The following is a 12,309-nucleotide window of genomic DNA, read 5'->3' as shown; positions in this document are numbered from 1 at the left end:
TTCCAAATTGTTAGTCGTACTGGACATAGTTCAATAAATATTTAACTCTTTCTCATTCCTCAGCTTATTGTGTTTTCGAGCTTTTCTCTTTGTGAAGGCAAGAAATGCTGAGTTTCCAAAAGGTGCATAACTACCATGCTATCTTAAACAGGTTGAGACATTTTAATAATTTTTCAAAGCCATTGTGCCCTCCTTCTCATTTTCTTTGTTCTGTGAGATCCCACATTTTGTTTTACCTCCTACAAACTGTCATTTTTAGAAACATACATATACATTTTTCGAATAATTGTAAATAATTTAGTGCCAAAATGTGTGGTTTAAATTGCTTCCTTCAAAATGTAGCAACCTAAAACTCTTGTAAAGGCGCTCGAAGTAAGCATGCCCTTGTATTACTTTATTCAGAATAGTTTTATAATATTATTATCTCTGAAAATTGTCATCTTTTTCGAAATCTTAAAGGTTTCACTACTTGAAGTGGTTTAACTTTGAAATAAATATCGAAAAGTATATAATGTCATTATGGATCTTTCAATTGCTGGCAATTACTGTTCCTACAGCGCTTATAAACATCTGTGTTAACTGGCCGTTGGTCTAAAACCTAATAGCCTTACTGTTGTCTTCTAACAGAACATGATAAATTTTCTTCAATTAGAAGAACCATTTAAGGGATCGTCTCAGAGTGAAATTTTCCAAAAAGCTATTTTTTTGTTGCATTATCGGATAATATACACTGTAATAAACATTATCTGAAACGTTGAAATCAAAACTCAAATTATACGCTATAGCGTTTCTTGTAGAAAGGAAACGGAGCGAACAATCTTTAGGCGCGTTTTTCTTAGAATGGTGTTTTTGAAACTCTCAATGGAAGAGCTTTGAAGATGTCTGATTGCAATATGGAGAAAACATTTTTAAAGTCATTCTCTATCGCTGTTTTTTTTTTAATCTTCCTATTTTTTCCTACGAAAAACTGTCGAAAAAAAGCGTCAAACTGGATACTTTTTGTTCAAACCGCCGACATTTTGTCAAATTTCAAATAAAAACTCTCCATATCGCAATGGCGACTTTCTCATAGGTTAACAATCGTTTTGAAATTTTCGTTTTAAATCAAAATTGCGGCCGCAATCATGAACAATCAGCAGAACCTTTTTTTGACGTGCTATTTCAACAATTGTTTTAACTGTTATGCACCCAATAAATCGACATAAAAAAATCATGTTGTATTCGTCATGAATATACTTGTATTTATTTATAAAAAAAAGCCAGACTGATTAGTTATTTTCAACATTAAGAAAAAATTGCGAAAATCAGGGATTTTTCGGAGGGTTACACTGAGACGTTGCCTTAAATTTACTCTGTCCGATTCCGTAGATTCGTATTTACACGTTCTGATTGGCATCATCGTCGTTTGAGTCAATGTTTCACAAGAAAAATATATATTATTCGTTTAACTGACGATACAATAGGAGATAATTTTTCACTAAGTGCTTTTAAATATTCCTCTTTACTCTCGAGAGAATAATTTTTAGAGTAATGTGCTAATTATTTTAACAAAAGAACATGGAAGAGATCCTAAACTAATTTCTCTACTCAAATATTTTTTGGTAGTTTTTTTTGTTATTCAAATCAGCCACATTCTATAATAATAATGATCATAATATTAATTACATATACTGGAACTTCATTTTAGTTCTCCTCTTTCTTCCATTCTGTCATCAGTTATTTCTTTGAATTATTTGATTCGAAACTTTGAATTTTAATAACTCAATTTTGTTTTGGAAAACTGTATCAATGCTAGTAAAAAAAAACCTTTGCAAAATTTGTTCTATGGAAAATTGGTCAAACTAAACATTTCCGAAAAATTTTAAATCGGATTGTGGCCAAAATATTTGATAAACAAACGGTTTCCGAATCAGGTCTCTATAAAACGTTGAATTAGATGAAATAGAATGGCGGACATTCGTATTTTTAGCATTATTTGTTTAACAAAGTTTTTCTATTTCAAAATATATTATATACACATTCTCATACATTAACAAAAATCGTTGATCTTGATTAAAATAAAAACACATTTTTTTACTATTTTTACATTACTTTTAATTTTATTTACTACATTTTATCCAAAAAATTTTGTGAAAACATTAAAATAGTAATATTTTTTATTAAAAAAATTTTAAAAATTAATAAAAAATAAAAAATTAAATAATAAAAAAAAAATTCGCTGCGGACAGGATTCGAACCTGTGCGGGTAGAACCCAATGGATTTCAAGTCCATCTCCTTAACCGCTCGGACACCGCAGCTGATGAAATCTTGTTGTCAAACTGCGCACTTAACTAAGGGTTGATGTGCGTGTGTTTCTGTTTGCACACGAATGCGAGCACGAACAACGAACGACAATGAAAAAGAAAGACAATAAAAATTTAAACATGCCAGCACACAATATGAAAATTCGCTTTGAGGGCTAAATGCAGTTGTTACTGTAGCGTGTCAAAAGAATGGGAAAATATGTATGTAAGAACGGAATAAGTGGAATTTAGAAATAATTGAATGTGCTTTGTGGGAAACTATTGTAGAATGCTTTGGTTGATGTTATAAATATGTATAAATATTTGTTGTTTCTACTAATAAATATTACTTAAAAATATATATTTTTCAGTAGTTGAAATGAATTTCAAATGAATTCGAATTAAAATTCGAAATGATTATAGTAATTAAACTCAAATTTGTAATTAAAATTAATAATAGAATTAGTTCAAAATGATATTTTGCATTGATTTTGATTACAAGCTTTCTGAAATCGTTTATAGGTTTATGTCAGTAATTTTTTTTTAATTCTTAATTAATAAGAAATTAAAAAAAATATTAATATTTATTTATATTTTAGTAAGAAATTCCACAAAAAAATTTAATATAAAGTCAAATATGGAGCATATAATTGAAAATTTTTTATTAATTCATCTTTTTTCTATTTAAAATAAAGTCATATTATACAAAGATTTTAGTCACTACCAGATAATCACTTATTCTACACATGTTGTTATTATTTTACAAAAATTAAAAAAACCAAAAAACAAATAACAAAATAGTGTGCGTCGGCCGGGAATCGAACCCGGATCAACTGCTTGGAAGGCAACTATGCTGACCATTACACCACCGACGCTCTGGGCACAATGCCGTCATCTGCACAGTTGCCGCTTTTCGCATTTAATTTTTTTTAATATTCGCATTCGTATCAATAGATTAAATTTGTTTAAAAGTACCGCTAGCAACAAAAAAAAATGATTTATAAATTTTCTATACATATTAATGAGTGGTGTGACAGATAAGCATTGCCATATTTTAAAGAACAGCTGTTTTTTCCTACAGCTGCTTTTGTCAATATTGAATTTTTGTATAACATTTGAATAGAATGACTTAGCAGCTAGGAGAAATGAAGCTGATAAGAAACGCGACAAACTCATTCGTGAGATATTTATTTTTAGACGCTCTAATCTTTTGTGGACAGTAAAAGTTAGTATGCATGCTAGATGGTTCAATTTGGCTGCCTGTAAGTTCATTTTGTTTAGAAAATATTTTTTAAAATTTTTTGTTGAATTTATTTCTGTCAAATTAGAGCAGGTCACTGAGTTGAGCTCTTGATATTTTAATATGAAACCGGTGAAATTATTATTTCTGATTTAATGTAGTACGAAGATGGTATTTAGATTTTTAAATTCGAAACTTTGAAGTATTTTTGTAGCGTTATAAATGGATACTGATGAAATTACGACAACCAGTAATTTTTTGATATTTAGTTATAATACTTAATTTTCACATCAAATTTTAATGATTTTTAAGCTGCTAAAATAATTCCCGCACCTATAATTGAAAAACTTTACTTTTTACTGAAAAATCAGGCTTTTGAGATACCTTACTATGTATTAAGTAACCAACAAAATTGTTGTGCCGTCCATGAAAGCAGCTGAAAGCTAAACGTTTTTCATAAGCAATTCCTCTGGTGGAGGATTTTCTTCCATCTGAACAAGTCCATAATTGTATGTACCTACTGTCAATTCGATCCTACCCAATCTGTGTAGATTATACCGGAACTCTTTATGAGACTATCTTCGATGGACCTTTGACATAATTTGAGCAAAGCTAGAATCCCTCTTCTATTCAAGTCATATTATATTTTCGTCATATTTTCGTCACATTTTCGTTACATTAACATCTAAGATGTAAAATATGATTCAGTTCCTTACTAATCAAAGACATACTCCACTATAAAAATCGACTATCGACCTTAAGAGGTTTCAGAATAAAATTCATTGCGGTTAAAAAGCTATAAACGTGTTTTACGAATTGTCAGTTTAAAACTTTGTCCACTAATATGAATCTCTGAGATTAAGAAGGGAAGGAAAAAAATTTAAATATAAATTATTTAGAAACGGTTTGATTCTATGCTAAAGAAGTTTAAGTACATCATCGATTTTCGAGAGATGGCTTTACGATAATGGATAATATGATAGCTAATATAAAGCTATAAATAATTAATGAAGTCAGAAATTTCAATAATAAAAATAATATTGAATTTTTCAATTAAAAAAAGATTTTGAAAAAAAGCTGGAAATATAATGGAACAAGAGTTTTCTCTCATTATTACGTGGCCTTCATGGAAAACATATTCCGTCTACATAATTTTTAATAAAATATTGTCTGTCATGCCACACTGTGCCACCTTGCCACAAAAAAATTAGACTATGCGTAGCGCAATCTAGCACAGCTTAGAGACAAAAGCCATAATAATAGTCAATAAAAGAAAATGTTTGTAATGAAAAAGTAACCTGCAACTAACAGCCGCTTCCGCTGACGCTCGATTTCCACACGCAGCCGCAATAATCATTTCACCGCTACTTCACTCATTTTCCAACAACAACAAAATGCCATCAGCCGTTTTTATAGTGCCGTGTCATAGGAAAGAAAAGATTAAGCACATTTTCCAACTTGCAACATTTGCATGCCACAACAGTCATTTCATGCAACAAACGGCTTTACATTGCAATTTGTTGCAATTTTATTTTTACTTTTTTTGAATTGTTTTGAACTTTTTTCCATTTGCCTCTCTGTGCTGTACTTTTTCTTGCAACGCCACGCATTGCTGCCTGTGAGACGCACTTTTTTGCACACAACACACACATACATATACCGTTGGCACCGCTTATTCTCATCAGCATATCGACATAACCGCAGCGTTGATGCAAAATCGATGCATTTTAGATTGATTTATGTTTTGTTTTGTCGTTTGACGGCTGCCGGCTGCACGGTGCTTGCAACACGCTGTGGCCAAACGACGCGCAAGCAAAATAAATGGCATCGCTGTGGTGCGGCGCGGCAGCGGCAGTGGCAGTTATGCAAAATTGCTGTGGTAATCTGCTTCCTGCCACTGCCACACAGCTGCACAAAGTGCTTTCAAAGACCGTTGCTGGTGCTGGCTGCGGCCTCCACCGCTGCTGCGTAAATATTGCGTCGCGTTCGACGGCCTGCCCCGCTATGGAAATTGGACGACTGCGCTCCGCTTGATGGAGATGACGATGAGAAAACGCACAGCGCTTGGTTTTCAGCGCGGCCACAAGTGGACGGCACAGCAGCGGCAGGGTGCGGGTGTGCAATGGCAGCTTTGAAGTTATGAGGCTGTTAACTTTATACTTCTTTACCTTAAAAGCCTTAAGGAAATTGAACGGAATAAGTGAATGCCTGCTCGACTGCCTGCCTTCGATGGATTACATAAGCAGCCGACGCGCGTAAGAGCATTTTGTGAAATTTTGCTATTAGATGGATGGATGGCTTGTTGGTTGGTTGGCTGGTTGGTTGAATGGCTGTGTATTATGCATAACCAATAAAATAGCATGCGGGACATCAAGTCCATAGTCATGTACTTATATAGATTAAAGTGAGTGGATTAAGGCTACCGCTTATGGGAGAATTTTTAATAGACTTGTAAGGTTTAACTATCGTTATGAGTTATTGAAATTTTAGGTCGAGAGGGAGAGCAAATATCAATTTCTTGGGTTAAAAATAATTAAATCATTTATTTTCTTTAAAAATTCGAAAGTCAAAAGAAAACGTCAGAGACCCTATAAGATTTATATTTATATTATTGATCTGCGCAACAAACTGAATCGATTTACCCATGTCCGTCTTTTCGTCAGTCTATGTGCATACCTGCGAATTAGTATTCAGTTTATGAGATTTTGATATGAAACTTTACACACGTCCTTTATTCCTCAAGAAGCTGCTCATCAGTTGAAACCGCCGATATCGGACTATTCTAGGCTACAGCTACCATAAAAACTGATCAAAATCCAATCCTTGTATGGAAAACTTTATTAGCTAACAAGATCTCGTTACGGAATTCGGCACGGTCTTTTGTTTAGGGCAACGGTACAGTCTCCGACGAAATTATTTAGATTGGACGACCATAGCATGTGGCTGACATACGAACTGAGCGACTAAAACTAAGTTCTTGTATTGAAACTTTTATATTTGTGAAGGGTATTATAGGTTCAATACAAAATATATAAATTTGATGACCCTCGGTAATACTTCTAACTCGGTTAATATCGTCTCGATACTCAGTCATGTAAGAATAGAAGGAAATGAAAACGCGGACGAGCTGGTCCTCACGGGAGCAATTGAAGACATTTAGCTTCTTTAAGGGTTATATGAAACCATGAACCTTAGAGAAACACCTCAAGTTCTGGAACACAAACATTACAGGGCACAACACAGCGTTACTTTGGGGTAGTGTTGATGGTGGGCTGACCAAAAAGCTCCTACTACTAGGCAAACGGGAACTTTGTACCTCAGTAGAGGTCATCACAGGGCATCTACTCTTATGCCGCCCTTATAAAATTGGAAAAGTGAATTCGGTGGAATGCAGAGCATGCGAGGAGGGTGATGAAACGCTGGTATATTATTTATGCGTATGCCCAGCCTTCAAGCGGATGAAAGGGAACATTTGCCTCTGCTCTCAATACTTAAGAAACATTGGGCAGCTGGGCTGCAAAAAATATCAGGTCTTTCAGCAAATTCACTAAGCTCTAGGGAAATGCTAAAATTGATTACTATTCGGGAGCAAAATGGTTGGATTATTTTTTTTTTAATTTTTTTCCTAAATTTACAAAAAAATATATGTATTTTGATACAATTTTTGGCTTAAATAGAATTTCCTTAAATTTTTCTGCTCACTATTTTCAAATTTAATTGTTTTGTTTTTTGATTTTTTTATAGTTTTTTTTTTTTAATTTTTTATTTTTTCTTTTTTGTAAAATTTGCATCGGCTGCGGCTTTATTAATTTGCGTAATTTACGGTAATTACCACCTTGTGTTGCATGCGGTCAAAATCGCCGTTAGCGCTTGCATTGAGCAACACATTCGATTCGCTTTTATTTTTTGCGATTTTTTCTTTCAAATCTTTTGACTAGAAGAACTCAATCACGCACTAGGCCATTGACACAGCGAGGTGAAGGCGGCAATTTAAACAGCCAATAAGCACACACACATTGGCATTTACTACATAAGTAAGAAGCTGGTTAGTGAACAACGCAGAATCGTGGGTTGTGTCAGCTGGGACGACCTATCTTATGGGCGCGCAATGTAACTGCACAGTGAAAAACGCTACTCACGTTGACGTTGACGTGACGTTGACGTGAGAATCTGCGACATTTGGATTTTTGCCGTCGCAAACGCCTCAGCTGATTGCTCTCTCACAACGCAAGGTTGCCAATATCGATATACTGCAGTAATTATAAACTTTTATAATTCAATCTGTTCAATATGTTTGAAATTTTCTTAAAATAACTCAAAATCAGAGTCGAATGCTATTATTTATAAATATATAAACTATTTTTAATAGTTTGATTTTAGTTTTGATATTTTATATTGTAAAAAATTGTAATTGAAAACAAAGATGCGCTCAAAACTATATATGCGTATTGGGCAATGGCAACATTGTTCAAATGAAAGCAAAGCAAAGATGGCTGATTTCTGCGTTTTTACCACGTTCTTGACTGTGCACTCATTTTGCCGATAAGGAAGGAAAAGGAAGGAAGGAAGGAAGCGTTTTTGAGTGTTTCTACTATAAGAGAAGGAAACGCAAATGTCATTGTTGCAACAGAAAACCCGTAATCATTGAATCATTGCCTCAGCAATAGGCAAGAAATTATTTCGGTATATTTTTTGCGGCGCTCAAGGATTAGAGGCCAACAATTTACACCCAAAATATTTGTAATTGCAATTTGCCTGCCACAAAAAATTGCTGTCTAAATCTAATAAAATAAAAAATAGTAATTTTTTGCTAAATTTTTATAAATAATTGCAACTGTGGCTGTGTGTGCGTGCCACTGCGACTGGCGACCTCTAATAAATGACGCTGCCACTTGTATTCCTGCCGGCTCATATGTCATTTCGCCACTCAAAGCTTAAATATTTTTTTTGCGGCCTTTAACTGCTGCATTTAATTGATTTTAATGCCTCTCACACACACACGCACACATGCAGGCAACAACAGTGTAGCTTGTGGAGCGTGCATGCAAATTCGTAAATAATAGTGGATTTCTATGTACGAGTCAAGTTTGTGGCAGTGTGTATTGCTGCCGCTTGCCATGTCATACCGTAATTTGCAAATTGTCTTACTATCAAATCTTTTTTATAGATTTTTTTGAGTTTTTTTTTTAATTTTTTTTTGTGTTTGATTTTATGTTTTTTTTAGATTTTTTCTATTTTTGTAGGCCACCAATTTTTTAGGACGCTGGTATTTTAGCGTTGTCATTGTTTTCGTGAATTTATGAAATCGCCATTATAAGACGTTAATGCCACAATAAAGCCGTACAATTTTGCATATTTCGGATTTCTATAAAATATTTTTTTATATCTATTTTTAATTTTTTTATTTATTTTTTTTAGTAAATTTTTTTTTTTAATTTTTTTATTTAAATTTTTTTATTAATTTTTTTTTAGTAATTTTTTTTTTTAATTTTTTTTTGTTCTGTTTTATGTAAATTTTTTATGTTTAATATTTTTTTTTTTACTATTTTTGATATCTATTTATGTATTTCTTGCAATTATCTTTCTAGAAATTAAGTTTTAATTTTTTCTTTGTTAGCCAATTTGTTTTGCTGTTGTTGCTTTTTGTTATATATTATATTACACATTTCTGAAGCATTTTGGGTGTGTAGGCATTGTCATTGCTACTCATTTTGATACTTTTCAGTTTTTTGAATGACATATCTGCATAGCTGCGTCGACATTTGATTGAAATCCCGTCAGTTGTGTAATTGTGCGAAACTATTTTCGGGCGTTAAGCTTGCAAGTCTTAAAGTTATTAATGAATAGTTAAGCTTATACACAATATATGAACATATAAATATTCATATAAGTGTGTACATGCACATGTAAATACCTGACCATACCCATAAAATCAAGACTTCTGGTGACAGCCTATGAAAAATACATTTTTTGGGTATTAAAAACAGACTTATGTATTAATTGATTAAAGTTTTAAAAGTATACATACATATAATGTATATAAATATTATATATATACCACGCATAAATCGTGATCCTTTCGAGACTTCCTACTTTAAAAAACAAACACAGAAACTTCAAATTTAATGGGGAATGTTTATTATCATTGAGAAGATATTCTTTGGCACATTTTTCATGAAGATTATCTCGTTTAAATGTTGGCCGCCGTTACGTCTCAGATAGTCCATCTATTGAGTCCAATTTTTGATGACTCGTTCGAGCATTTGGACTGGCATCTGGGAGATGATACGCATGATGTTTTGCTCGAAGAACTGAATCAAATCGGGATTTTCCGCATTGACGTTAGACTTTTCATCTCCCCACAGAAAAAAGTCTAACAGTGTGATATCATACGATCTTGATGGCCAATTAACCGGTCTAAAACGTGAAATTATCTGCTTGCCGAAGTTTTCTCTCAATAAATCCATTGATTGAAGCGATGTGTGTGAAGTGGCGCCGTCTTGTTCAAACCAAATGTCGCCGAGCTCATGAGCTTCGATTTCAGGTATAAAATAGTCGGTTATCATGGTGCGATAACGGTCGCCATTGTCGGTTACGTTCTCACTGGCATCGCTTTTAAAGAAATATGGACCGATGACTCCAAACCGTTTTTTTCTATATGAAATGGCAACTCTTGAATTTCTTTAGGGTGCGACAATATTGTTTGCTTATATGTATATCCATTGAGCCAGAAATGGGTCTCATCGCTGTCCCATATGTCAGTCCGAGTTGGTCAATGATATCTAATAATGATGGTAATGAGAATAGTACGCTCAGTAGGTCGATTATGTTGACCGCAAGTTAAGCGAAGCGTACGAAGCGTATTCTTTCCAGAACGTGTGTCTTAGGGAGAAGATTTAATCGACTAGAATAAATACATACATATTTAATTGGTAGCTATCTGAAAAAACTCCAAGACTTTCTATATTTGAAAAAATCTACTAAATCTCAGTGATTCCGAGCCTTCGTATATATTTCTTCTTTTCTTAGTTTTATATGGAAGAATTTGCAATATTCACTGTCGTTGTAAGCATTTTTGCTTGGAGAAGGGTGACTAAAATACAAATTTACCAAGTCTAGTATTCCGATGACCATTGGCAACAAAAATTACTGCTCTAAGATATACTACATTTTTTTTAAGGCGGATCAATATACACTAATAGTTAATTCCTAACAATACCTTAGTGTGCAACTGATCTAAGACCAATCCAATTACCTTTTTAGGGTTTTAGAATCGCAACATTATTTATTAGAGTCATAGATATATTTTTATCAATAATAAATTTTTATCGATAGTAAATTTTTATCGAAACATATATAATTATCGATTATCAATTCTATATTTTGCCGATATAAAAGTATGCTTTGCTGCAAAATTTATAGATAATCATTCTAATCGATATATAATTTTATCGATTATCATTACTACTTATATCTATATCGAGGGCATTATAAACATAAAATAAAACTTATCGATAATATTTTGTATCGATATATACTTTTATCGATTATCAAAATTATATCAATCGATACATAAAATTATTTATTTGACCTTCGTTTTAATATATCGATTAAAATTTCACCGATATATGTACATATATTTTATCGATTATATTTGTATCGATATATTTGTTTATCGATTATATTTTTTTATAAATTATCAATACACATCTTCCTGATATAATACTGCGAAAGCTTCCAAATAATGAAAACTCCAACCTCGCATTATTTGGTGGAAAAAATTTTGTTTAAACTTTCAACAAGCACCCTAATCTCAGTATTGCATCAGTGCTGCAAAAATTTAACTGCAGTAGCTGACATTTTTATGTTTTGCCGAGTATTTTATGCATTCGCGCCTAAAAGTCAACTGTGTGTGTATGTGTGAATGCTTATGCAACACTCATTAACACTATTGATTTGAAGTGCAGGCAATGCCACAAGCACCGCAGCGGCAGCAATTTCGGCCAATTAAGTGTATGTTGGCAATGATGTTGCATAATCGCCGAAATCTTGCAACATCTGCGAGGCAAAACGCGTGAAGCGCGATTTTGTGAATTTTTTTTCTGTTTTTGTTGTACTCACTTCATTTATACGTCCGTTGGTGTGTGTGTTTGTATATATTTATTGCGCGCATCACACGCTTTTCGAGGCAAATTTTGCAACAGCAACAAAAACAAGCGGAAAAATATCAATAACAATGACTTTGTTTATTTTGTTGTTGTTTTTGTTTTACCGCTGGATTTCTGATAATTTCCACACTGTCGTATTGCAAATAAATTTTGCGAAAATTACCTTCAAATTAGTTCAAGGACTTTGTGCGGCGGCGCGTTCGGCATTTGGCATGCGTGGCACTGGCAGCGCTGCGGCAAGCGGCAGCGTGTGCAGGCATGCGGCAAACGGTGGTAAAATAGCAAATTACACATTGTAAATTGAAATTCTACAAAAATGAGAACAACAACAACGAGAAAGAATGGCCACATTTCAAACTTATTGCTGCGGTTGCACGTTAGCGCTGCCACTTAATTGTTATTGTTATTGTATTCTTGATATTTGGCTTCTATTTCATTTGCTTGCATTTTTATTGTTGTTGTTGTTTTATAGTTTTGTTTTGCTGCCTGCTGTCAATAATCTGCATCAATCAACGGCTGCGGCTGCGGCAGCGGCAACGCCATGCGACAAACAAATAACGGCAGCTCGCTAATTTCGCTCATAATTATTTGTGCGCCATTCACACTAACACCAACACA

At 33.4% G+C, this 12,309-nt stretch overlaps 1 protein-coding gene and 2 non-coding genes across 17 annotated transcripts in view; 1 reads left to right on the top strand and 2 right to left on the bottom strand.

The window, feature by feature from the left end:
• The window catches only part of LOC105229801 (platelet binding protein GspB), a 453,756-nt gene that overhangs the window by 283,549 nt on the left and 157,898 nt on the right, over window positions 1-12,309 (top strand). The gene's annotated exons all lie outside the window — the stretch shown is intronic.
• On the bottom strand, window positions 2,217-2,298 carry Trnas-uga (transfer RNA serine (anticodon UGA)). The gene has a single exon. It is a non-coding gene; the product is annotated as a tRNA-Ser (tRNA).
• On the bottom strand, window positions 3,087-3,158 carry Trnag-ucc (transfer RNA glycine (anticodon UCC)). Its single transcript has one exon. It is a non-coding gene; the product is annotated as a tRNA-Gly (tRNA).

The sequence above is a fragment of the Bactrocera dorsalis genome, chromosome 4 (genome assembly GCF_023373825.1).
Source record: "Bactrocera dorsalis isolate Fly_Bdor chromosome 4, ASM2337382v1, whole genome shotgun sequence".
NCBI classification, from domain to species: Eukaryota; Metazoa; Arthropoda; class Insecta; order Diptera; family Tephritidae; genus Bactrocera; species Bactrocera dorsalis.
The sequence above is the reverse complement of the archived record's forward strand: the minus strand, read 5'-3'. Positions and strand labels throughout refer to the sequence as shown.